General features: G+C 49.9%; 2 long non-coding RNA genes and 1 pseudogene across 2 annotated transcripts; 1 reads left to right on the forward strand and 2 right to left on the reverse strand.

Annotated features, from left to right (window-relative positions):
- Positions 1-7,079: 7,079 nt before the first annotated feature.
- LOC134735250 (uncharacterized) lies at positions 7,080-10,861 on the reverse strand. The gene is made up of 3 exons (XR_010118238.1): positions 10,797-10,861; positions 10,398-10,524; positions 7,080-7,202 (listed from the first exon to the last, which is right to left on the reverse strand). It is a non-coding gene; the product is annotated as an uncharacterized lncRNA (long non-coding RNA).
- A 5,263-nt stretch (positions 10,862-16,124) lies between these two features.
- Positions 16,125-26,988, reverse strand: LOC129470649 (uncharacterized). The gene is made up of 3 exons (XR_008653269.2): positions 26,833-26,988; positions 26,156-26,345; positions 16,125-16,327 (listed from the first exon to the last, which is right to left on the reverse strand). It is a non-coding gene; the product is annotated as an uncharacterized lncRNA (long non-coding RNA).
- LOC129470647 (peptidyl-prolyl cis-trans isomerase A-like) lies at positions 22,846-23,701 on the forward strand (annotated as a pseudogene).
- Positions 26,989-27,572: the final 584 nt, after the last annotated feature.

The raw sequence follows: 27,572 nt of genomic DNA on the forward strand, positions 1-27,572 counted from the left end.
GGGTGGGTGAGGGTGTTCTGAGTGAGGGAGAGGCCTGCACACCCGCTGCATGGGGGGGCTCATGGCTACACCTAACCCGTTTTAAAGAACAGGCAATGCCACCAAACTGCTGTCTGGCACTAGGGCCCGGAGGCCTTGCCCCAGCTCCCAGATGCCCCAACCCAGGACGACAGACACCCAGACTGACTACCTTGCAACCCTGTTCCTGCTGCCGAAGCTCCTGCCTTGGAAGCCTGAGAAGTGTGCAGTCCTTCAGCTTAGAAAAGACGGGAAAGGAGAGGACCCCTCCTGCCCTTTCTTGAGTGCTCCAAGATGAGTTCCAGGGCCTCCTGAGTTGTGCTCACGCCTGTAATCCCAGCACTTTGGGAGGCCGAGGTGGGCAGATCACCTGAGATCAGGAGCTCGAGACCAGTCTGACCAACATGGAGAAACCCCGTCTCTACTAAAAATACAAAATTAGCCGGCCGTGGTGGTGCATGCCTATAATCCCAGCTACTCTGGAGGCTGAGGCAAGAGAATCACTTGAACCCAGGAGGCAGAGGTCGTGGTGAGCCAAGACCGCACCATTGCACTCCAGCCTGGACAACAAGAGCGAAACTCCGTCTCAAAAAAAAAAAAAAGAAATGCTGCCTGTGTTTCCCATGTTTCCACTCCCTTCCCACATCGCGGAACCGCGCTAGCCTTTCTGTTCTCATATGCACCAAGTTCACTCCCACCTCTCCATGGAATGTTCTTTCCTGGATCATCTCTGGGCACATTCTCTCAAATCTCAGCTCAAACATCACCTCCTCAGGCCTTCCCTGACCATCCAGAGGGCAGCTGGCACAGGGGTTAGGAGGTAGGAGTGCTCCTGGATTCCAGGTGCTGGGAAGCCAAGCCTAGAGTGCCCCGGATCTCTGACAGAAAGCATTTAAGGGGCGGGAAGCATCAAGGAAGCAGGCAGAATGTGAACAGAGAGCTGGAGACTCAGGCCGCAGACACACCTGGCACCTGGCTAGTCACGTCTCCCTTGTTAGGGTTACCAGATTCAGAAAGAAGAGGAGAAAATTAAAAAAGGATTCCCAGTTAAATTCAAATTCAGGCCGGGCCCGGTGGCTCACGCCTGTAATCCCAGCACTTTGGGACGCCGAGGTGGGTGGATCACCTGAGGTCAAGAGTTCAAGACCAGCCTGACCAACAAGGTGAAACCCTGTGTCTACTAAAAATACAAAAATTAGCTGGGCATGGTGGCAGGCACCTGTAGTCCCAGCTACTCAGGAGGCTGAGACAAGAGAATTGCTTGAACCCAGGAGGCAGAGGTTGCAGTGAGCCAAGATTGTGCCACTGCACTCCAGCCTGGGCAATGGAGTGAGACTCCATCTCTAAAAAAACAAAACCAAAAAAAAAATTCAAATTCAGTTAGTTTTTTCAGCATGAGCACGTCCCAAATATTACATGTAGTATACTAAAGATGTATTCCGGCTGGGTGCCATGGCTCATGCCTGTAATCCCAGCACTTTGAGAGGCCGAGGTGAGCGGATCACTTGAGGTCAGGAGTCCAAGACCAGCCTGCCAATGAGGCGAAACCCTGTCTCTACTAAAAACACAACAATTAGCCAGGCATGGTGGTGTACGCCTGTAATCCCAGCTACTGAGGAGGCTAAGACAGGAGAGTGGCAGGAACCCAGGAGGTGGAGGTTGAAATGAGCCAAGATCATGCCACTGCACTCCAGCCTGGGGTGATGGAGAGAGAATCTGTCTTCAAAAAAAGAAAAAAGATGTATTCCTCACATGTGAGCAGATGTCCTGTGTTTCATCTGACAATCCTACTGCTCTTGCTCGGGTATGGGAAGGGCAGGGGCGGGGCCTCCTCCAGTTCTAGCCCCTCCCAGCAATGGCTTCCTCCCTCATCTCTGAACCAGTTAACCTTCATTCAGTAGGGACTTCAGGCAGGGGCCCTGGCTTTGGGCAGCAGAGGATACAAAGGGATAAGAGATGGATCCCTAGTCCTCAGACACTGTAAGATTCAAACGCACACCATTCATTCTTGGGAAAGTTTTATTTTTGTACCTTCTCTGTGCCAGGCACTAGGTGAGATATTGGGGAACAGTGAACAAGACAGGCACCACCCTGTTCTCACAGGCCTTCAGTCAGGGGAGCTGCACAGAGATTCGGGGAGAGCCTTTGAAACTACTCTGCCCAAGCCCATCTCTGACCACCTTACAGAGGGAAAACCAGGATTAGATACAGGGCATAGGAGGGCCCTCAACCCAGATGTGAGGGTCAGGGAAGCCGTATTGGGTCATGACACAGAATTATCGAGCCAGAAGATGCTCAGGTGTTAACCTGGCAGAGATAGTCAGGGAGGAGGCAGGAGTGTCCCTGGCTAGAGGAGCAAGGATGATGCGAGGGAAGGCTGTAGGGGGCTAACCTGCAACCCTCGGGGCTCCCAGGCTTATTTTCATGTGGATTTGCTGGAGCCAGAGTAATAGTGCAGAACTGAGCCACAGCCTGCAGAATCAGCACACAGGAGCCAAGCCCTGTCCAGCTCAGGAGGGGGCCTGCCCTGAAGGACCTCACAACTGACAGACACAGCCCCCGACCCCATATCCTTCAGTGGGAGCAGCCTTAAGCCCGCGGGTATCATCTTCCGGGCCTGCTCCCTGAGGAACTTGAAAGTACGAGTCTACTTTGATGAGATTAAAATAGACCAATTAATCACTCAGGGAGGAAATCCATCTCCCAGCTTCGGGAGAGGGGACAGGAAAGCAGTAGCCCTGGCAGGACCCGCCAGAGCAGCCAGCAGCACAGCGGCCATGTGGCAGGGCACCTGCAAGGCTTCCAGAGCCACCAACAAAGACTGTGAGTCACCTGCAGCCTCTGGAATGTGGGGGGAAGGAGGCTGAGGGACGTCATTGCCTGTGAGTTGTCACCCTGCCCATGGTTAACCCCAAGGCTGGTTGGTCTGGGAAAAACAAGACAGACAAAAGAGCCAAATACCACTGGGGGAAGAGGGATGGAGACGCCATGACAGCGAGGACAGTTAAGTCACCTTTTTTTTTTTTTTTTAAGACGGTGTTTTGCTCTCCTTGCCCAGGCTGGAGTGCAATGACAGCTCACTGCAACCACCGCCTCCCGGGTTCAAGTGATCCTCCTGCCTCAGCCTCCCAAGTAGCTGGGATTATAGGAATGCACCACCACACCTGACTAATTTTGTATTTTTAGTAGAGACAGGGTTTCTCCATGTTGGTCAGGCTGGTCTCGAACTCCCGACCTCAGGTGATCCACCCGTCTTGGCCTCCCAAAGTGCTGGGATTACAGGTGTGAGCCACCGCGCCAAGCCCAGTTAAGCCACGTAGCCACTTTTACCTCTGCTGGGCCCAAGGGAATGGGACATGGGGCTGATAAGCAGGGCTGGGGACCAGCTTCACAAAGAAGGTGGCACGGCAGCCCTGGGCACCAAAGGCAAGAGGCAGCCAAAGGAATGGGCTTCCCCAGATGCCCAGTTCATTCTCAGGCTGCCCTCTGGGGAGGTCGCCCTTTCCATGATGATTCCCTGGAGCCAGAGGAGCAGTGCAGAGCCCGGGTCACAGGCTGCACATCAGCACGCAGAAGCCAAGGATCCCATCCAGAGGAGGTCTGTTTTCTCTCCTTCCTTTCTTCCAACAAAGGCTTACTGGCACCTGCTTATCCTAGGCCCTGGAGAGACTGTAATATATCAGAGACACAAGGTATCTGCTTTCATGTAACTTACAAGAAGTGGGTAGACAGGGAATTAAAAAGTAAACTAACGTCTGGGTGCGGTGGCTCACACCTGTAATCCCAGAACTTTGGGAAGCCAAGGCAGGCTGATCACTTGAGGCCAGGAGTTCCAGACCAGCCTGGCCAACATGGCGAAACCCATCTCCACTAAAAAAATACAAAAAGAAAAAAAAAATTAGCCGGGCGTGGTGGTGCATGCCTGTAGTCCTAGCTACTCGAGAAACTGAAGCACGAGAATTGCTTGAACCCAAGAGGCGGAGGTTGCAGTGAGCTGAGATTGCACCACAATCCGTATCTACACACACACATGCACAGAAACCGACTGCACGTGTTTTGAAACACAGATGTTATGTTTCAACCTAATAAGCAGCATGAAGAAGCAGCAGAAGGGGACAAACAGGGCATCAGGCGAGGGCAGGCACTTGTTGGGGGCACTAGGAAGGCTCTGGGAGGGAGAAGTGGGGGCGTGGGCCACATGAAGGTCTAGGGGAGGTGACTCCCATGGATAGAAGAGGGAGGGCAAAGGCGCTGAGCAGGAATATGCATGGTGTCTCCATCCTGCCCTGCCCTCCGCCACTCCTGTCCCCATCAAAGGGGAAAGTTACTGAGTGTGCAGAGATAGGCAGGAGGAGAGGTTAAAGACGTGAGGTGTGTATCAGGAACCCCACCAGCAATTCCTGGGATCCAGGAACCGTCCATAGACCCATGGCTGTAGCTGTGCCTGACCACGTCCCACACATGCCAGTGAACCTGAACATCAGGCCGAGCTCCCTCATCTGGTCCTGAAGGTTTGCCCTGCAGCCAGTGCTGCGGCTGAGCGGAGGCAATGCAGCCCCAGCATTGCATTGCCCTGGCCGCCTCTCCCCTCCAGGAAGGAAATCACGAAGAGGCTGTATCCCCACACTGTCCTCTGTCCCCACCTCCCCACTTTTCTCCCTAAGTTGGCAGGTCAGTCAGTCAGCTGCTCTGTGAGTGCCAGGGGCAGTGAAGAGCAGGAACAGCCCCAGCTGTCTAGGACAGGGAGCAAGTGTGCAAGGCCTGGGCTAAGGGATGATCATGGCCTTGGGTGATATCAGCAGAGTGAACATACTGCTGATAATGACTGATCACCTCCCAGAACCCGCCATAAACGGCAGGGCTGGGACTCCTGCACTTTGCTCAAAGCCTGTGAGGCTCTGAGGTTTCACCTGGCTCCTGAAGCTGCTCCAGCTCTGGCCGCGTACCAAGCCCCTGGGTCTCCACCCAGCTTCTCATCCCAGGAGAGCAGTGAGGATGTGGTGGCTGTTCTGAGCCAAAACTGCAGAGTGATGGAGCCACAGCCTGGAAGATGCCCGAACTGGGCACACTGAACTTCGTGACTCCGCCAAGATATCAGCAAGTCAGCTGCACAATTGTCCTGAGTGAGAGGTTTCACCTGACCCTGCTCTGCTCCCTCCTCTACTCCATCCTTTATGCTTCTCTTGGCCCTGGCCGTTGCCTCCTGCCTGAGCATGCCTATCAGGTCAGCTGATCCTTGTCAAGAGCAGATTAGATTCAAAGGGCACGGTGACTGTAACCCAGAGGCTCCCTCACCCAAGAAGCCACAGTCCTCTAATCCCTCCCAGCCATTGGGAGACCCTCAGAGGTGGCCTGGAGCCAGAGGAATCACACACTCAGCTGGTCGTCTGGTTCCAGCTGATCTCAGCCTCTGGCCTCATCGCCCCTATGGATCAGTCAGTGCTTCCTGCTCTTCCAGGGATTGAGGGGAGGCTCCTGGAGCAGGGGCAGGGCCCTCCTACTCTTACAGCAAAAGTAGCTCAGGGCTTCTAGGTGGGTTTGCCTCAAGGCCTGGCCTCAAAGCTCTCAGACCCAAAAATGTTCTCCAAAGGTGGGTTCTTAGGTTCCAGGGCGCACAGCTGTTGGAAGGAGGCTCTAATAAGTCATTAGCCGTTCCAGTTCTGTGTGTGCCCCTGCATAGCCTGGGGTGTGATGTCAGGCCCAGGTGGATGTGACTGAGTGCTCTCGTCTGTCTGGAGGATTGTTGTCTCTCCTTCCATAGGCCCTTCTTCAGCTGATAAATCCTAGCACCCCTGGGGCTCATGTTAGCCTAGCGTTCAGTCCTGGCCACTTCATGTCACTGTGGGGTCCAAGCCCAGCTGCTCCTCCTTGCCTGGACACAGCAGCAAATGTGATTGCCCCACACCAGGTAGCTCAGGCTCCTAAGCTCTTTAGTACGCAGTGTAAAGACCCCCCATGACACCTCCCACAATGTCCCCCATTGCACCCCCACAGTGCCCAGGTGCCAGGTCAGCACCAGCTTCCCCCAGCCGAGGCCCATCCAGACTCCTCTTAGGGTCTCTCCTCAGAAGCCCCTGGAGCCTTTTCCGCCAGCTGACCATCAGAGAGAAGGCATTGCCCCCACTTCTCTCCTCCTCTGCACATCTGTCAACCCAGCCACCCTGCTCCCAAGGGGGACGGCACATGGGGGCCTCAGCCTGGTCCCAGAAGTCCACTGCCATATTCCCCGCAACATGAGACATTTTGCCTGTGACATCTGCATGAAAAGCTCTCTTAAGAGGTGCTTCCTTTTTTTTTTTTTTTTTTTTGAGACATAGTCTCACTGTGTCACCCAGGCTGGAATGCAGTGGTGTGATCTCAGCTCACTGCAGCCTCCGCCTCCTGGGTTCAAGCGATTCTCTCACCTCAGCCTCCCAAGCAGCTGGGATTACAGACACACGCCACCACGTCCAGATAATTTTTGTATTTTTAGTAGAGACAGGGTTTCACCATGTTGACCAGGCTGGTCTTGAACTCCTCACTTCAGGTGATCCACCCGCCTCAGCCTCCCAAAGTGTTGGGATTACAGGCGTGAGTCACTGCGCCCGGCCAAGAGGTGCTTCTTAAAGCAAATGGCTCCAAGTGAGCTAAAAACTAAATGTCATTTTCTCCCCTAGGAACATCTCCTATGACCCATCGTTGATGTCTTCCAGTGAATTTATTTACTGAAGGGCTCTTGAGAAGGGCTTGGGGGGCCATGCAGAGGGGCAGGAAGCTGCCTGGGGCCAGAGACCCCCTTCAGAGGACCTGGCCAGGCCCTAGACTTCTAGAGCTGAAGGGTGGACCCAAAGATGAATTTGCTTCTTGTGTCCTGGGTCCCCTAATAGAGACTGTATGAGAAGCCAACAGGAGGAGGGTGCTTCTCCCCAGCCCCAGGCTCCCACGGCCACTTGGACGGCAGTTGTCCCTCCCTCCCTCCCTCCCCTTCCTGTGGGTCCCCCACATTTCTGTCTCTGCTCCCACTGCAGGCTGTTTTGTTCCTCCCTGACTCTGTCACCCTCCTCTGCTTCTCTGTCACAGTCTCTCTCCCTTCCCTCAATCTCTGTCCTTCTGTCTGAGCCGAGGTTCCCTGGGCTTCCAGAGGCAGATGATGGTCTCCAGCTCTTCAGAGAGTGGCTGCTTTCATTCCGTTTCCTGCCCCCTGTCTAGGAACGATGAGGATGAATCACGCAGGCACCAGGTCAGTGTCGTAGGGCTTTAGGGCCAGATCAGGCACCCCAGCCCCTGAGCTCCCAGTGGAGTTGGAGAGGGGTCCATAGCACCCAGCTAGGGCCCTTGGAGCCCTCGGTGGTGCTGAGGCCCAGCAGGCAGGCAGCACCTGGAGAGCCCAGTTCAGCTGCACTGGCACAGACAGGTGAAGCCAGCAGAGGCCTGGGTGCCCCAACCCCCCACCTCCACCTGCTGCTAAGGAGGAAGCTGGAGTCATTCATTCCCTGTCAGGCTTTTTGCAAACCTGCCCTGTGCATGGGCAGTCAGGGCTGGGCTGGGCTCTGGAACAGGAAATGTGAGGGGTCCTGGTTTCCAACAACCAGTCGAGGTCCATGGGGAGGCAGATGTGCAAATGGTCGCAGTGCCCAGTGCTGGATGTTGCACTCATGCAAGGATGGGCTTTGGGGGAAGAAAGGTCAGGCAAAGCCTGACACGGTGGCTCACGCCTGGAATCCCAGCAGTGTGGGAGGCCAAGGCGGGCAGATCACCTGAGGTCAGAAGTTCGAGGCCAGCCTGGCCAACATAGTGAAACCTCGTCTCTACTAAAAATACAAAAAATTAGCCAGGTCTGGTGGTGCATGCCTGTAATCCCAGCTACTCCGGTCACTGCGGCACAAGAATTGCTTGAACCCGGGAGGCAGAGGTTGCAGTGAGCTGAGGTTGCACCATTGCACTCCAGCCTGGGCAAAAAGAGTGAAACTCCATCTCAAAAAAAAAAAAAAAAAGTCAGGGAAGACCTGCATTGAGGGATGGCGGGGGATGAGCAAGCCATGGGATGGGGGGCGCATTTTGGGCAGAAGAGTAAACAGCCCAGGGAGCCACATCTGTGTGGCCGCCTGTGGGCCAGCCCCCGCAGACCACGGAGTTGTCAGGATGAAAAGAGAGTCTTACTAGAGTTGCAAACATTTTTTAGTTTGCCAAGTAAGGACATTAAAAAAAAATAGTCCCTTATTCTCACCACCATTTTACAAAAGAAGTAATAAAATCTTAACTACAAAAAATAAATAGAAAAGATGTTTGGAATAAAAGATATTGTGACCAAGAAAGGAATGCTGGCAACTTGGCTGATACATCTGGTTGATTTCATATCTATAAATCAGTATTGCTGTTTTTCCTTCTTTATTGCTGACTACTGAACATTTTATCACTATCAGCCCTGCCAGGGAGCTGGCCTTTGGGAGGCACTGATAGAGGGACTTGTGCGGTAGAGCAAGGTCTAGGGAAATGGAGGAGGCAGGGGCCATGCCAGGAAGGACTTTGCACTCACTCTCAGAGTGTGGATTTTATCCCCAAGGTGATGAGATGCCGGGGCAGGGCACTAAGTGAGCAGATGCTGTGGTCAGATTGGAGCATCCTCAGAGCCGTGTATAAAAATGGACTAGGGGCCGGGCGCAGTGGCTCACACGTGTAATCCCAGCACTTTGGGAGGCTGAGGCGGGTGGATCACCTGAGGTCGGGAGTTCGAGACCAGCCTGACCAACATGGAGAAACCCCATCTCTACTAAAAATACAAAATTAGCCAGGTGTGGTGGTGCATGCCTGTAATCCCAGCTACTTGGGAGGCTGAGGCAGGAAAATCGCTTGAACCTGGGAGGCAGAGGTTGCAGTGAGCTGAGATCGCACCATTGCACTCCAGCCTGGGCAACAAGAGCAAAAATCCGTCTCAAAATAAAATAAATAAATAAATAAATAAATGGACTAGGGAGAGGGACTGGGGGGACAAGAAGAGGCGCCCCAGTGGGAGATGATGAGGGTCTGTACTCAGGTGCGGACAGTGGCAGTAGGGCTGGAGAAGAGGGGTGTTGAGGAGGACTTGAGGAGCTGGGCAGCAAAGGGCAGGACCAGAGGGGCCACTCAGAGCTGGCGAGAGGTGTCATCCCTGTCCACGTTCCCATAGGGACAGCAGCGGAGGGATCTTTGATTTCACTAGAAGCAGAACCAGGAAAAGTAGGTTTAAGATTTGGGATTAGGCCAGGCGTGGTGGCTCATGCCTGTAATCCCAGCACTTTGGGAGGCTGAGGCGGGCAGATCACTTGAGGTCGGGAGTTCATGACCAGCCTGGCCAACATGGTGAAACCCCATCTCAACTAAAAATACAAAAATTAGCCGGGCGTGGTGGCGCACACCTGTAGTCCCAGATACTCAGGAGGATGAGGCAGGAGAATCACTTGAACCCGGGAGGCAGAGGTTGCAGTGAGCTGAGATTGCACCACTGCACTCCAGCCTGGACGACAGAGCAAGACTCTGTCAAAACAAAACAAAACAAACGAAATAAAAGATTTGGGATTAAAGGATTGGAGGAACATCCTGGCTCCACAGAATGTGACACTTGATACCGTCCAGCCGGAGTAGCCCAGGGCTTCACGCAGTCTGTGGGATGGAGAAGGAGGGACAGCTGGTGACTCCTGGTGGGGACACGTGTCCCGTTTTGCCTCCACCTGTTGGGTGACCTTAGTCCAACTACCAACCACTTTGTGCCTTGGTTTCCTTATCTGAAAAATGGGAATCAAATGGTACCTAACTCACAAGGTTGCTAAGAAGTTTCACTTCTCTGTGTAAAGCACTAAGACGCCTGGCTCAGTAGACACAGCCTCACGTTGCCATTTCACACACCAGCACCCACGCAGCACCCAGGCAGCACCCGCTAATGGAGGGCAGTTAACGTTGGTGATGTCAGGGAAGGAGGCACGATCATGGCAAATACCAGGCCTGGCTTCAAAGGAAGGCCCAGGTTCAGGGCCACCTTCTGGGCTTGGGCTTAGGTGCAATTTTTTTTTTTTTTTTTTTTTTTTTGAGATGGAGTCTTGCTCTTTTGCCCAGGCTGGAGTGCAATGCTGCAATCTTGCTCACTGCAACTTCTGCCTCCCGGGTTCAAGCAATTCTCCTGCCTCAGCCTCCAAGTAGCTGGGATTACAGGCGCACACCACCATGCCCGGCTAATTTTTGTATTTTTAGTAGAGATGGGGTTTCACCTTGTTGGCCAGGCTGGTCTTGAGCTCCTGACCTCAGGAGATCCGCCTGCCTCAGCCTCCCAAAGTACTGGGATTACAGGCGTGAGCCACCATGCCAGACCTTGGGTGCTATTTTGAACCCCTTTGATGCCCTGTGAGCAGCTCTCACCTGCCACTCACCCAATGTCTGAGGGGCAGGGAGGTCAACGCTTCATGGAAAGTTCCATAGGATGGATGCCTGGTCCAGCAGAGTCCTAACAGGCAGAGGCAGAGGCAGGCAGAGGAAAGGGTCACAAATCTCATAGCCCTAGAAGGGAGTGAGAAGAGGAGCTGGCGGGTACAGCCACTCACCTCATAGCAGAGGACCTGCACCGTCAAAGCCAAATTAGCAGCGTGTCCACGACCCAAATCCTTCATCTGCTTACCCTCCTTCCCACCTCCCCCAACACTGTTTCTAGCATGTCCCTCTCCCCACAGAAGGCATCGTCATCCCCTCCACTCTCCCCCGCCCCGTTCACCCCTACAGCCAGTCCACAGCTACCCCTTTCGGTCCCACCTGCGGCCGGCCCCCAAACCTACCACTGCCCTCAGTCGTGGGGTCTCTTCCTTCCTGCTGGTGACAGGGCCTTCTGAGTTTGCTGAGCACGGATCTACACTGCATCAAACAGATCAGAGAGGTCACTGGGAAAGGCAGATTTGGTCATGGTCCTCCCCAGCTAAAAACCTGTTGCCCTCAGGAGGAAGTCTGAGCCGGCCTTGGCTCCATGGCCTCAGCTTCTGCAGTCTCTGTATATCACCCACAGCTCATGGCCTCCTGCCGATCGGTCAGCACATCTTTCCAGACCTTCTGCTTGAAATGTGAATCTTCTAACAACTTGCCTACTGAACTCCTACCCCTCTTTTCAGGGCTCAGCTTAAGCATCGCCTGTGGCCAGGGCTCAGGGCCTGCCCTGCACCTCCGCATTGCCTCTCTGCGAGTGGCTTGTTTAAACATCCCGGGAGCCTGTAGAGGTGGTGTCACAGGCATTTGAACCAGAGCAACTCATCTTGAGTGAGGGCTAGGAAAATGAAGTTGGGACTTGCATTCCCAGAACCTGGGCTGCATTCCCAGAAAGGTATTCCCAGCCTCTAGATGCTTACAGTTAAGGAAATGGATTAATAATGTTTACTAAACAAACCCAAATTTGGGAGTGTCCAGATATCCCGATATCTTGAGAACAAAGGCATTCCTAATTTTGCTTCAAAGATAATAATACTGATTTTTGCAAAATTTGGTAATTTTAAAAAGGAATCCTTTATCACAAAGCCCTGTAGCAGAGCACATCCCCATGATCTTTTTTTTATCCTGTATCTATACAAGCATTGTACCTAGGGTGGACGCGTCCTCCTCTTACTGTTGGGAACGCCCTACTCTGTCTATGGAGTAGCTGTTCTTTCACCACTTGACTTCTTAATAAACTTGCTTTTGCTTTGCACTGCACACTCGCCCTGAATTCTTTCTTGAGCAAGATCCAAGAACCCTCTCTTGGGGTCTGGATCGGGACCCCTTTCCTGTAACCGTGCGGCCAGGCTGTCCCTGCTTACCAAGGTGTCTGGGTATAGGGTCAGTGATTGCTGTTCGTAGTTCTCGGTGAAAACCTGTGGAGGAATTGAGTGAGTGTAAGAAAGGGAAGGAGACATTTTTAATTAAGACCAGGCAAGATTAGGCAATAGGAGAAAAGACAGATATGAGTCAAAGCTTACTCACATGTTCCTGGCCTGGGAGGCAGAGACAGATTGTCACTATCTGCAGCCACGGCCGAGCTGGGCTGTATCCTGGGCCTGGAATGAAGAGGTGCCTCCCTCTCCTCCCCTGCTTCCTGGGATTCCAGGCCTGACATCCTATAGCGGGGTACACTGGAGACAGGGCCAGACGAGTTGCCACACAGCATTGTCCCTGGCATGTCACCATTTTTTGTAATTTATTGTTTTTTACTGTGGCGAAATACACCTAACAGCCGGGCACAGTGGCTTACACCTGTAATCCCAGCACTTTGGGAGGCTGAGGCGGGCAGATCACTGGAGGTCCGGAGTTCAAGACCAGCCTGGTCAACATGGTGAAACCCCATCTCTACTAAAAATACAAAAATTAGCCAGGCATGGTGGTGGGCACCTGTAATCCCAGCTACTTGGGAGGCTGAGGCACGAGAATCGCTTGAACCTGGGAGGCGGAGGTTGCAATGAGCTGAGATCGCACCACTGCACCCCAGCCTGGTGACAAAGCTAGACTCCATCTCAAAAAAAAAACAAAAAACAACATCTTGCTTAGTAAGTTTGTGCTTGACCGAAAACTGGGGGAAGAGCTAAAATGAGACGTGAAAGTTAAGATGGGATTGCTGAGTGAGTCAAAAGAAATTAAGATTGAACTTGACAGTCAGCGTTTAAAAGAGAGAAGTCAGATGCACATCGACAAACTGGCCATCTTTCATACGGAAAAGATCTGAGGGTTTGCGCTGACTCTCAGTTTCTTTTTTTTTGAGACAGAGTCTCGCTCTGTCGCCCAGGCTGGAGTGCAGTGGCGCGATCTCCGCTCACTGCAAGCTCTGCCTCCTGGGTTCACACCATTCTCCTGCCTCAGCCTCTCGAGTAGCTGGGACCCGCCACTACGCCCGGCTAATTTTTGTATTTTTAGTAGAGACGGGGTTTCACCGTGTTAGCCAGGATGGTCTCAATCTCCTGACCTCGTGACCTGCCCGCCTCGGCCTCCTAAAGTGCTGGGATTACAGGCGTGAGCCACCGCGCCCAGCCTGACTCTCAGTTTCTATATGAGCAGCAGCAGGTGAGGAGGCTGCCAGAACAACCTCAGCCCTCTTTGGCTGCACCAAGGGAAGGAATTGCATTAAGTGGACCAGCGCTCCCTCTGCGCTTGTTAGGCCAGCCCACAGGCTTTACTTAAATATGGGCAGCATGGTTTAGGAGAGATGTGGAAAATCTGCAGTCCGTTCACAAGAGGATGACAGAGCATCAGGATACAGAGAACTTCTCTCCCTGGGAATCACTGAAGGCACTGTGTTTCTCCTGGAGAAAAGGAGACATGCTTAGACATGGTTGCAGTGGCTCATGCCTGTAATCCCAGCACTTTGGGAGGCCGAGGCGGGCAGATCACCAGGTCAGGAGATCGAGACCATCCTGGCTAACACAGTAAAACCTCATCTCTACTAAAAATACAAAAAAATTAGCCGGGGATGGTGGCGGGCGCCTGTAGTCTCAGCTACTCTGGAGGCTGAGGCAGGAGAATGGTGTGAACCCGGGAGGCGGAGCTTGCAGTGAGCGAGACTGCGCCACTGCACTCCAGCCTGGGTGACAGAGTGAGACTCCATCTCAAAAAAACAAAAAAACAAAGACATGGTTGCTACCTCTCATCTTGGAGACTGGCCATGTCAAAGAGAAAAGACTCATTGTTTCTCTAGAAAGTACAGTGAAAAACAATAAGCCTGGCCTGGGGCGGTGGCTCATGCCTGTAATCCCAACACTTTGGGAGGCCAGGGTGGGTTGGCTCTCCTGAGGTCAGGAGTTCAAGATCAGCCTGGCCAACATAGCGAAACCCCATCTCTACTAAAAATATAAAAATTAGCCTGGCTTGGTGGCACATGCCTATAATCCCAGCTACTTGGGAGGCTGAGAGAGAAGAATTGCTTGAACCCAGGAGGCGGAGGTTGCAGTAAGCTGAGATTGCACCACTGCACTCCAGCCTGGGTGACAGAGGGAGACTCTGTCCCCCCGCCCCCAAAAGAAAAGAAAGAAAAAAAAGAAAAACAATAAAACTAAAGATGAGACAGGAGACACATTTAGCATAAGAAAGCAGTTTGTAACAACCACAGTGGCTCAGCCCACAGAAGTAGTGAGCTTCTGTCCTTGAAAACGTTCGGATGTGGGCAGGATGCTGTCAAGGATACCAGAGACGTTACTGGCCAGAGAGTAGCGTTTCCCGATTGTGTTCCCCTTCCAAGCATCCCATTCTTAAAGAATCCCATTTTTTGAAATGTGAAATTAACATTAAATAAATTTCACTTATTAAAAGTAGTGATTATCCCATTTTATCTTTATTTTATTTTATTTATTTATTTATTTTTTGAGAGGGAGTCTTGCTCTGTCGCCCAGGCTGGAGTGCAGTGGCGTGATCTCTGCTCACTGCAACCTCCGTCTCCTGGGTTCAAGTGATTCTCCTGCCTCAGCCTCCCGAGTAGCTGAGATTACAGGAGCCTGCCACCACACCCAGCTGATTTTTGTACTTTTAGTAAAGATGGGGTTTTGCCAAGCTGGCCAGGCTGGTCTCGAATTCCTGACCTCAAGTGATCTGCTTGCCTCGGCTTCCCAAAGTGCTGGGGTTACAGGCATGAGCCATCGCACCCAGCCTAATTATCCTATTTTAGTAATGAAAAACCTATATACTATCAATCATCCGATGCTTAGCTTGGGGTTGACTGAACAGAAGAAGTGACTCAGCCTTGGGGGTCTGGAAGAGCTTCTGAGAAGCAGAGGTTGTGCCAGAGTGGGGTTTGAGGAATGACTCGGGGGTTCTACAAGCAGACAAAAGAGGGTCTTTGCAGCAGAGAGTCTCAGAGGTGAAAACATCAGCTCTGGAATAAACTACTGAGTATAAAGTGGGACTGAGAGGAGGCTGGAAGCAGCAGGGTGCAGATTAAAAAAGGCTTGTCAGTTTGATGGGGGCCATACAGGAGCTTTGCCCAGGAAAACAGCATGAGTGAAGAGGAGCCGGCCAAAAAAGAAAAAAGAGATAGAATCCCACTGCATTCAAAATAAGACCTTCTGTTTATCAAAAGACACCCCCCACCATCACCAAGGAAATTCATGCAAGTCACAAACTGGAAATGATATCTGCAACACATTTAAATGACAAAGGATTAATATCAAGAATATATAAAGAACTCTCAAGAATCAGTATGGAAAAGACAAGAAATGGGCAAAGAACACAAACAGGAATATCACAGAAGAGAAAGTACATATGTCCTGTAAACATATGCAAAGATATTTAACCTCATCGGCAACAAGGGAATGAAAATGTCATGCCCCTCAAACTGGCAAAAATTAAAAAATTGGACAATAGTAAGTGTTGGTGAAGCTATGGAGCAATGTGGGAACTCTCATCCACTGTTGGTGGGAGTGCAAATCAGTGCAACTATTTTGAAAGCAATTTGACATCTGGATACCCTTGAACTTTTGCATACCTTTGAACACCTGCATAGCCTTGGCCCAGTGACTTTACTCTCAGTGTATTCCCTACAGCAGTACTTCTCTCAGACTGTGGCGGAGGACCTGTCTTGTTTCTGTGTTAATTTCCAGTTTGTTTGGGGAATAATGCTTCTTGTAAAATACAATAAAAATGAACCACTAAAAAATGGAATGAAAAACAGGCATACAATTTACAAACCCTGATATCTTGCTATTAGATTCAATAGACATAAAATTGCTTATGTATGCCAAGGGGACATGTACAAAATGTTCCTGGCAAATCATTTTGTAATAGCAAAAAACAAAAAGTAACTCAAATGTCCATTGACAGGAGATCAGAGAAATAAATTGTGACATAATCACGTGACAAGCTATTATAGAATTGTGAAAATAAATGAACTACAGCTCTACGCAACAACAAAAAATGTCTCAGAAACATAATTGAGAGAAAGAAGTTTCTGTCACCCCAAAAATAAACCTCAAGCCTATTTTCAGTTACTTCTTCTTCTTCTTACCCCCAGCCCCAGGCAATCACTCATCTACTTCCGTCTCTATAGATTTGACTTTTCTAGACATTTCCTATACATGGAATCGTACAATATGTAGTCTTTTGGGTCTGGCTTCTTTCACTTAGCACACTGTTTTGGGGGTTTCACCCTTTGTTGTGGGATATATTAGAACCTCATTCCTTTTTATTGCCAAATAACCACCTATGTCGATATGCCACGTTTTGTTCATCCATTCACCAGCTGATGACATTTGAGTGGCTTCCACTTCTCCACGACTTTGAAGGTTGCTGCCTTGGGTGCAGGTCTTTGCACTGATGTGTTTTCATTTCCCTTGAATTCAAACGCAGGTGGTATTGTTATTATAAAGCTCTACAACAAGAAAAATTCATTAGTGTGATGTTTAGAGATACATACAAAGTACTGAAACTTTTTTTTTTTTTTTGGAGACGGAGTTTCGCTCTTATCGCCCAGGCTGGAATGCAATGGTGTGATCTCAGCTCACCAGAACTTCCGCCTCCCAGGTTTCAAGCGATTCTCCTGCTTCAGCCTCCTGAGTAGCTGGAATTACAGGCATGAGTCACCACACCTGGCTAATTTTGTATTTTTAGTAGAGATGGGGTTTCTCCATGTTGGTCAGGCTGGTCTTGAACTCCTGACCTCAGGTGATCCACCTGCCTCGGCCTCCCAAAGTGCTGGGATTACAGGCATGAGCCACCGTGCCTGGCCAGTACTGAAACTTTTTTAAGGGAATAATAACAGCATTCAGGGCCAGGCACGATGGCTCACACCTGTAATCTCAGCACTTTGGGAGGCTGAGGTGGTGGATCACCTGAGGTTGGGAGTTTGAAACCAACATGGTGAAACCCAGTCTCTACTAAAAAATACAAAAATTAGGCTGGGTGTGGTGGCTCACGCCTGTAATCTCAGCACTTTGGGAGGCTGAGGTGGGCAGATCACGAGGTCAGGAGATTGAGACCATCCTGGCTAACACGGTGAAACCCCGTCTCTACTAAAAACGCAAAAAATTAGCCTGGTGTGGTGGCGGGCACCTGTACTCCCAGCTACTTGGGAGGCTGAGGCAGGAGAATGGCGTGAACCCAGGAGGCAGAGCTTGCAGTGAGCCGAGATCGCGCCACTGCACTCCAGCCTGGGCAACAGAGCAAGACTCTGTCTCAAAAAATATATAATAATAATAATAATACAAAAATTAGCCAGGCATGGTGGCGGGCACCTGTAATTCCAGCTACTCGGGAGGCTGAGGCCGGGAAAATTACTTGAACCTGGGAGGCAGAGGTTGCAGTGAGTCGAGATCGTGCCACTGCACTCCAGCCTGGGCAACACAGCAAGACTCCGTCTCAAAAAAAAAAAAAAAAAAAAAAAAAAAACGAAGAAACCAGCATTCAGGGGAGTAGATGGGGAGCATGGGTGTGAGAAGAGAAGGACGCAGCTGGAGGCAAGGGTGATGGCTGGTGGGTTTACGGGTGCTCGCTTTGTATTATGCTCCATAACTTACATATATATTTTATTAGATATCATGTTTATGTATATATGCTACATAATAAGAAGGCAAGCCCGGGTTTGGTGGCTCACGCCTGTAATCCTAGCACTTTGGGAGGCCAAGGCTGGTGGATTACTAGAGGTCAGGAGTTCAAGACCAGCCTGGCCAATGGGGAGAACCCCATCTTGGAGGTGAGAATGGTTTGTTTAGACTCTAGACTAGTGCTGTCTAGTGGACCTTTCGGTTATGATGTGTATTAGTCTGTTTTCTCACTGCTATGAAGAACCACCTTAGACAGGGTAATTTATTTATTTATTTATTTATTTTTTTTTTTTTTTTTTTTTTTTTTTTTTTTTTTGAGACAGAGTCTCGCTCTGTCGCCCAGGCTGGAGTGCAGTGGCGCAATCTCCACTCACTGCAAGCTCTGCCTCCCGGGTTCACGCCATTCTCCTGCCTCAGCCTCTCCGAGTAGCTGGGACTACAGGCGCCCGCCACCACGCCCGGCTAATTTTTTTTGTATTTTTAGTAGAGACGGGGTTTCACCGTGGTCTCGATCTCCTGACCTCGTGATCCGCCTGCCTCGGCCTCCCAAAGTGCTGGGATTACAAGCGTGAGCCACCACGCCCAGCCTAGACAGGGTAATTTATAAAGAAAAGAGGTTTAGACCGGGTGCGGTGGCTCATGCCTGTAATCCCAGCACTTTGGGAGGCGGAGGAGGGCGCATCACCTGAGGTGCTAATACAAAAATTAGCCGGGCGTGGTGGTGCACACCTGTAGTCCCAGCTACTTGGGAGGGTGAGGCACGTGAATTGCCTGAACCCGGGAGGCGGAGGTCGCAGCGAGACGAGATTGCGCCACTGCACTCCAGGCTGGGCAACAGAGCAAGACTCCATCTAAAAATAATAATAATAATAATAATAATAATAATAATAAGGCATTTTAAAAAATGAAAGCCTGTCTCCAACGCCTTAACAACCAAGGTTTTTACTGCAGCGACAGTGTGTGCACCGCACTAACTCCTAGAGGGCTCTCAAAGGCCCGGGCACTGCAATGGGTGCCGGTGCCTGGCCTGAAAAGCCCAGTCCTAGAGGTCTGCAGGGGTCCTCCATGCTTCCCCAGGGGCCTTGCTTCCCACTGGCCACCCTTAGAACAAACAGCCCATCAGTGCACCCTTCTCCCTCCTCTCCCTGATCCCTTCGCGTCGTGTACTCTTCCACAAAGCAGCGTCATCCCCGACTCACAGTTATTTGTTGTCTGTTGCCACCCAGATGCGTGTGCAGAATGTGGCTCTACGGGAGCTGGACCCGGGCTGGCTCATGGCCCAAGCCCCGACGTGCACATGCCTGGCGGCAAGCGGGGCTCAGGAAATACTTTAGAGTTAACAGAAGCAGCTGGGCCTGTGATGCAGATGGAGAGAACTGGGGCTATCAACCTGAGCTGCTCTCTTGACAGCTGAAAGCATAGGCTATGTTGCTGTTGTTACCCTGGGCAGACACGCCTCTGGTAAATGTATGATTTGTCAGATATTTTGAGGGCTGGAAAACAGTCATCAGACTCTCATGAGCACCTTCAAGGACCCTAATATGGTTTGGCTGTGGCCTCACCCAAATCTCATCTTGAATTGTAGTTCCCATAAGCCCCATGTATCGTGGGAGGGACACAGTGGGAGGTAATTGAATCATGGGGGTGGGTTTTTACCATACTGTTCTCATGATAGTGAGTAAGTCTCAAGAGAGCTGATGGTTTTTGTTTTTTTTTTTTTTTTTGAGACGGAGTCTCGCTCTGTCACCCAGGCTGGAGTGCAGTGGCGCCATCTCAGCTCACTGCAAGCTCTGCCTCCTTGGTTCACGCCATTCTCCTCAGCCTCAGCCTCCTGAGTAGCTGGGATTACAGGTGCCTGCTACCACGTCTGGCTAATTCTTTGTATTTGTAGTAGAGATGGTTTCACCGTGTTAGCCAGGATGGTCTTGATTTCCTGACTTCATGATCCACCTGTCTTAGCCTCCCAAAGTGCTGGGATTACAGGCGTGAGCCACCGTGCCTGGCCCAATCTGATGGTTTTATAAAGGGCAGTTCCCCTGCACACGCTCTCTTGCCTGCTGCCATGTAAGACATGCCTTTGCTCCTCCCTCACCTTCCACCATGATTGTGAGGCCTCCCCAGCCATGTGGAACTGTGAGCTCATTAAACCTTTTTTTCTTTATAAATTACCCAGTCTCAGGTATTTCTTCATAGCAGTATGAAAATGGACTAATACAGACCCCCAGGGGTCCAGGATCCCAGCTGGAGGTAACCATCCCTAGGTGAGCCTTAAAGTACTTTGCAAAGTTAGGGTTCTGCATTTCCATGGCAGGGTGACCTCCTGAGGTCTCGGGCTCTTCATCACCCTCGTCGGCATCATCACGGTCATAATCCAGACCCCAGACAGGTGTGTCTGAAGGCAGTTGGGTGTGAGCCAGGAGCCCAGGGAGGCCTGGGCTGGAGGTATGGATAGAGAAACTGCCTTCAGCTTCAGTCTCAAAACCTACCACAGAATCTTAACCCCAGGTCTGCACTGAGCAGCCAGCACTTGTGGCTACTTAATGTCTGAAATACGGCCAGTGTGACTAGGAACTAAATTTTAATTTTACTTAACTTTTTTTTTGAGACAAGGTCTCATTCTGTCACCCAGTATGGGTGCAGTGGTGCGATCTCAGCTCACTGCAACCTACGACTCCCAGGCTCAAACAATTCTCCCATCTCAGTCTCCCGAGTAGCTCAAACTATAGACACCCATCATCACACTCAGCTAATTTTAGTATTTTTTTGATAGAGACAGGTTTCACCATATTGGCCAGGCTGGTCTCGAACTCCTGACCTCAAGTGATCTGCCAGCCTTGATCTCCCAAAGTGCTGCGATTACAGGTGTGAGCCACTGCGCCTGGCCTTAATTTTAATTAATATAAAATTTTTAAATGGAAGCAGTGTAAATGCTTTTATATTAAACACAACTTTATTGCTTTAGTAAGACTACATTTCACTCTGTTGAAAATTGAGCCTCTGAATTGAGATGTGTAAAATACACACCAGATTTTAAGACTTGGCACATACAAGAAGGTAAAATATCTCATTAATAATTTTTGAGCTGTGTGTGGGGTGGCTGCACCCTTGTAGTCCCAGCTATGCAGGAGGCTGAGGTGAGAGGATCACTGGAGCCCAGAAGTTGGAAGCTACAGTGAGCTGTGATCACACCACTGCACTCCAGCATGGGTGACAGGGAAAGACCCCATCTCTTAAAAAAGGGGGTGGAGGGGTTAAAGAAATAATAATTTTGATATTGATTGCATGTTAAAATGGTACTATTTTGGATATATTGGGTTAAGTAAAATATATTAAAATGAATATTACACCTTTTTTCACTTTTTCTAATATGGCTACTAGAAAATATAAAATTATATATGCAGCTCTCATTATATTTATGTTAGACAGACATTTCCATCATGATATGGCTTGGCTTTGTGTCCCCACTCAAATCTCATCTCGAATTGTAATCCCCACGTGTCGAGGGAGGGATCTGTTGGGAAGTAATTGAATCATGGGGGCGGACTTCCCCCTTGCTGTTCTCGTAATAGTGAGGGAGTTCTTACAAGATCCAATGATTGTTTTTGTTTGTTTGTTTTCTGTTTTTTGTTTTTTTTTGAGACGGAGTTTCACTCTTGTTTCCCAGGCTGGAGTGCAATGGCACAATCTCGGCTCACTGCAATCTCCGCCTCCCAGGTTCAAGTGATTCTCCTGCTTCAGTCTCCCGAATAGCTGGGGTTACAGATGCGCCACCACACCCGGCTAATTTTTTGTATTTTTAGTAGAAACAGGGTTTCACCATGTTGGCCAGGCTGGTCTCCAACTCCTGACCTCAGGTAATCTGCCCTCCTCGGCCTCCCAAAGTGCTGGGATTACAGGCGTGAGCCACCGCACCGGGTCTAAACCTCTTTTCTTTATAAATTACCCTGTCTAAGGTGGTTCTTCAGAGCAGTGAGAAAACAGACTAATACACATCTTAACCGAAAGGTCCACTAGACAGCGCCGGTCTAAACAAACCATTCTCACCTCCAAGCATCCCGGTTCCTCCCACATCCACTTTTGATTCAAGCTCCCTGGGCCCTAACCCTCTGATTCTCTGAAGCTAAGCCCTGCATTCCTCCTTGTGAAGCTGTCTTGCCTGTTCTTTCCTACTGGTAGGAACCGTCTTCCTCCCTTAATATCCACTATTTACACCAGACTTCAGCACTTAGGCTTGGAGAACTAATTTCCTCTTCAGCTCAATTTTTACGTTAAAGGCAGTTAATACCCTTCTCTCTTAACTCAGCGCCTTGCATATAAGGAATGGTAACTGATGATTCTAACAGTATTAATAGCACCTTTTTTTTCTGTGGTGCTTTACAGCTCAAAAAGGATCTGTCATCTCCCCATAACCTTAAGAGGGAGGACAGGTAAAGATCTTCATAGCCATCGTACACATGAGGAAACTGAGGCTCTTTGAGGTTATTTTGCACAGATCATAAGGCTTGTTAATGTGGCCATTTTTCCACTGTAGGCCAGTGCCGTTTCTCCTCCATGTGCTTTTGGTGCCCACGTGAAAATGCAGACAGTTAAAACTGAATATAGAGCCAGGCGCGGTGGCTCACGCCTGTAATCCCAGCACTTTGGGAGGCCGAGGCGGGCGGATCACGAGGTCAGGAGGTCAAGACCATCCTGGCTAACACGATGAAACCCCATCTCTACTAAAAATACAAAAAATTAGCTGGGCGTAGTGGCGGGCACCTGTAGTCCCAGCTACTCGGGAGGCTGAGGCAGGAGAATGGCGTGAACCCGGGAGGTGGAGCTTGCAGTGAGCTGAGATCACGCCACTGCACTCCAGCCTGGGCGACAGAGCCAGACTCCGTCTCAAAAAAAAAAAAAAAAACAACTGAATATAGAAAGAAAAGACTAGCACAGTTGGGGAAACTAGGGCTGCTTTGTGTTAGAGGCAAGACTTGAACTGAACTTTGAGGAATGGGCAAGCTTTGCCCAAACAAAGAGGAGTATGCAGACTTTTGGGGAGAGAACCACAGCTTCTGTGAAAACCAATCCATAATCAGAGTTCTTGATTAACAAAGAATGATGGAATTAAACATTTGGACTTTTTTTTTAAAACAACAGTTTTATCAAGATATCGTTCATATACCATAAAATCCCCCCTTTTAAAGTATACAACTGAGTGGCTTTTAGAATATTCAGAGTTGTACAACCATCACTACTAATGTCAGAACATTTCACTACCCCCAAAAGAAACCTCATACCACAGATTCCGATGCCGCCAGGAGCCCTGTCATGCCATGTCACATATATTATAGTATATATATGCCCAGCCATGGTCAACCCCACCGTGTTCTTTGACATCACCATCAACAGCGAGCCTTTGGGCCACATCTCCTTCGAGCTGTTTGCAGACAAGTTTCCAAAGACAGCAGAAAACTTTCTGCTCTGAGCACTGGAGAGAAAGGGTTTGGTTTTTTTTTTTTTTTTTTTTTGAGACGGAGTCTCGCTCTTTCGCCCAGGCTGGAGTGCAGTGGCGCAATCTCGGCTCACTGCAAGCTCCGCCTCCCAGGTTAACGCCATTCTCCTGCCTCAGCCTCTCTGAGTAGCTGGGACTACAGGCGCCCGCCACCATGCCCGGCTAATTTTTTTTTGTATTTTTTAGTAGAGACGGGGTTTCACTGTGGTCTCGATCTCCTGACCTCGTGATCCGCCCGCCTCGGCCTCCCAAAGTGCTGGGATTACAAGCGTGAGCCACCGCGCCCGGCCAGGGTTTGGTTTTAAGAGTTCCTGCTTTCACAGAATTATTCCAGGGTTTATGTGTCAGAGTGGTGACTTCACACACCATAATGGCACTGGTGGCAATTCCATCTATGGGGAGAAATTTGATGATGAGAACTTCATTCTGAAGCATACAGGTCCTGGCATCTTGTCCATGGCAAATGCTGGACCCAACACAAATGGTTCCCAGTTTTGCAACTGCACTGCCAAGACTGAGTGGTTGGATGGCAAGCATGTGGTCCTTGGCAAAGTGAAAGAAGGCAGGAATATTGCGGAGGCCATGGAGCGCTTTGGGTCCAGGAATGGCAAGACCAGCAAGAAGATCACCATTGCCGACTGTGGACAACTCTAATAAGTTTGACTTGTGTTTTATCTTAACCACCAGATCATTCCTTTTGTAGCTCAGGAGAGCACCCTCCACCTCATTTGCTCACAGTAGCCTCTAATCTTTGTGCTATCTCTCAGTTCCCTTTGGGTTCCATGTTTGCCTTATTCTCCTCCATGCCTAGCTGGATTTCAGAGTTAAGTTTATGATTATGAAATAAAAACTAAATAACAATTGCAAAAAAATAAAATGGAAGAGGCTGGGCGCGGTGGCTCACTCCTCTAATTCCAGCACTTTGGGAGGCCGAGGTGGACCTCCCAAAGGTCAGGAGATCGGGACCATCCTGGCTAACACGGTGAAATCCCGTCTCTACTAAAAATACAAAAAAAATTAGCCAGGCGTCGTGGCGTGCGCCTGTAGTCCCAGCTACTCGGAAGGCTGAGGCAGGGGAATGGCATGAACCCGGGAGGTGGAGCTTGCAGTGAGCCGAGATCGCACCACTACACTCCAGCCTGGGCAACAGAGCGAGACTCTATCTCAAAAAAAAAAAAAAAAAAAAGAAGGAAAAGGCATTATATATTTGTGAAGACATGGACAGAAATGTGTCCTGATTGTGGTGCCACAAAGCACTGAGCCTACTAGAAGACGTCAGCAAAAGATCCCCTGAAAAGTGACTCCAAGCCATTCACTGCAAGGGATAGTTACACAGATGCAGAATACAGAAGGTCAATAGTAGCTTAATGCTACATCACAGCTTAACACTACATCATCCACCTCACTTCATCTCATCACATCCGTATTGTGTCATTGTGCTCACCATCACAAGAACGGTAAGGATAGCACATGAAGATATCCTGAGAGAGAAAGAGAGAGACCACATTTACATAACTTTTATTAAAGTATATTGTTATAATTGTTCTATTTTATTATTAGTTATTGCTAATCTCTTACTGCACCTAATTTATAAATTAAACCTTGTTATCGGTATGTATGTATAGGAAAAAATATAGTGTATATAGGGCTTGGTACTTTCTTCAATTTCAGACATCCATTGAGAGTCTTGGAATGTACCCACTGAGGATAAGGGGGGGCTGCTGTACATACTTTGCAAATATCTTCTCTCATCCCATGGGTTGTCTTTTCATTTTCTTTCTTTTCTTTTGAGACAGAGTTTTGCTCTTGTTGCCCAGGCTGGAGTGCAATGGCGCAATCTTGGCTCACCGCAATCTCCACCTCCCGGGTTCAAGCGATTCTCCTGCCTCAGCCTCCCAAGTAGCTGGGATTACAGGCATGAACCACCACGCCTGGCTAATTTTTGTATTTTTAGTAGAGATGGGGTTTCTCCATATTGGCCAGGCTGGTCTCGAACTCCCGACCTCAGGAGATCTGCCCGCCTCGGCCTCCCAAAGTGCTGGGATTACAGGTGTGAACCACCGTGGCCGGCCGTCTTTTCATTTTCTTGATGGTGTCATTGAAGCACAAAAGTTTTAAATTTTGATGAAGACCAATTTATCTGTTTTTTTCTTTCATCACTTATGCTTTTGGTGTCATATCTAAGAAACCATTGACTAATCCAAGGTCACAAAGATTTATTGCCTATGTTTTCTTCTAAAAGTTTTATGATTTTAGTTCTTACATCAAGGTCTATTTTGAGTCTTTCGTTTTGTTTTGTTTTTTTTTTTTTTTGAGACAGGGTCTTACTCTGTCACCCAGGCTGGAGTGCAGAGGCACGATCATGGCTCACTGCAGCCTCAACCTCTTGGCCTCAAGCGATCCTCCCACCTCAGCCTCCCAAGTAGCTGGTACTACAGACATGCGCCACCACACCCATCTAATTTTTTTGTAGAGATAGGGTCTCACCATATTGCCCAGACTGGTCTCAAACTCCTAAGCTCCAGCGATCCGCCCACCTCAGCTTCCCAAAGTGCTGGGATTATAGGCATGAGCCACTGCACCCAGCCCTAAATTTTGTATATGGTATTAGAAAGGGGTCCAACTTCATTCTTTTATATGTGGAAATCCAGTTGCTCCAGCGCCATTTGTTAAAAATATTTTCTTCCCCATTTAATTGTCCTAGTGTTCTTGTCAAAAACAATTGAACATAATTGTACGGGTTTATTTCTGGACTCTCAATTCTACCCCATTGTTGAGCATATTTTTAAGGGCTGTTTTTCTCTCCTGTGGTAACTGGTGACCCGTACTTCCTGGAAGAGAGATGAAAAGATTCCCAAGCCAACTGAGTTACCTCGCATGGGTCAGGTCTCTGTGGCTCTCTGCACTGGCCTATTCATAATGACATCCTCCTGCAGGATTTGAGCCTTCTCCTTTGTTGTGACGGCAGCCGAGGAGGTGGCTGACTGCCCAGACAGCCTTATCTCTTTCCTACCTCTCAAGGTTATTGTAAATACCAAATTAGATTGTTTATACACAAGAATTTAGCACTAAAGCACTATACAAATGTAAGCTATATATTTCTATTTATCCTTCTCCTTCATGAATAAGACCCTAAAAATAGAAGATATTTTTAATTTTTACTCACTGGGCTCAAGATTGCAGTGTCTGTATTATTGCAAATTCCAAATTAATGAAGTTGGGCTCTTCTTATATTATTCCTGCAAAAGGCTGTGCGCTCGCCCCTGGAGTGTGAATACGCGTGTGGGTCATTTCCTCTTTCCTCTGCACCCTTCCTTCGATGAGGTTGTGCCCTGTGCCAGGCACCATGCTAAACTCTGGGAAAACCACAGAGAACAAGGCAGATGCCATCCCTGCCCTCCAGTAACATACAATTTAGTGATAAAGCTGGGGGATTTAACAAGCCGTTCTAATAAAGCATTACAGTGAGGGAGGTGCAGGGTGATGCCTCCCCCAGCCCTGGTGTCAGCTGCTCCAGGTCCAGGAGAAATCTTCCATTATCTTCCAACCCTGTTGGAAGTGGAGGCGGAGGCTGTTTATTGCTGACACAGTCCCTAACCCAGGGTCTATAGACATTGTGGAAATGCCTTGCAGTCGGACGGGAGAATGAACCAGCAGAAGCAATGCCCGCCCTCCACCCTCCGGAACAGGGTTCTCAGGAGCTCTTTGGAGGTGAGGCCAGCCTCTGGCTGACGGCCTCTGGATACAGGTTAGACCTCAGGCTCTTCTCCTCTCTACTCATCTCTCCTCCCTTGGACCCCTCCTTCAGAGGCTGACAGAACCCCACTCTCATCTCTCCCCCACCCAAGCCTCTTTCCACAGAGAGACTGCTTCCTCCCAGAAGACAGCAGCTCATTTGCACACAGACACCCACGGCCCTCAAAGCCTGGAAGACCAAGCTGTTAGGACCCCTGAGAGCAGGGTGGCTCCTGGGAGGAGAGCCCAGGCCACCACCTTGCCCTCCCCTGGCCCCTGGCCTTCGATGGGGCTGCTTTGATCATAAATGTCCACCAACGTAGCCGGCCCGGAAGTGCACCCACGTCCCCTGGTATCCACTGGCTCTCCAAGCCAAACTGGGCAGGGAGGAGTTGTGAGGGAAAACTGCAGGTCAGGAGGCAGGCTGGCAAAGCGGGCCAGGGCCAGGCCTGACCCCAGCTCTCCTCTCCCGGCCCCCCTGCCGGCCACTGTTTAACAAGGCCCTGCCTTCTCCCTCTAGGGCTAGGGACAGCTACCTTCTTTCTCTCCCCACCGCCCCCTCTCCCCTGGCAGCACGTCATCTGACAAGTCAGTGTGATCTCACTGGAGGTGCACCTCACAGGTACGCGGGGTCACAGCCTCCTGCACACACTCCATGCTGCACAGCAAGGCGCACTTGTCCCTCAGAGCCCCAGACACCATCCCCCACTCACCCAGAAGCCCAAGTGATTCCCAACAGCCCCCAGCAGCCTAATGGGTTGGGGTCTTGGGAGCAGCTGTCCCTGGCTCCTTCCCTGATCCCACCGCCCAGCCTCACCCCATGGTTCCTCCATTGCCCCACCTCCCAC

The sequence above is a fragment of the Symphalangus syndactylus genome, chromosome 20 (assembly GCF_028878055.3).
Source record: "Symphalangus syndactylus isolate Jambi chromosome 20, NHGRI_mSymSyn1-v2.1_pri, whole genome shotgun sequence".
Lineage (NCBI taxonomy): Eukaryota > Metazoa > Chordata > Mammalia > Primates > Hylobatidae > Symphalangus > Symphalangus syndactylus.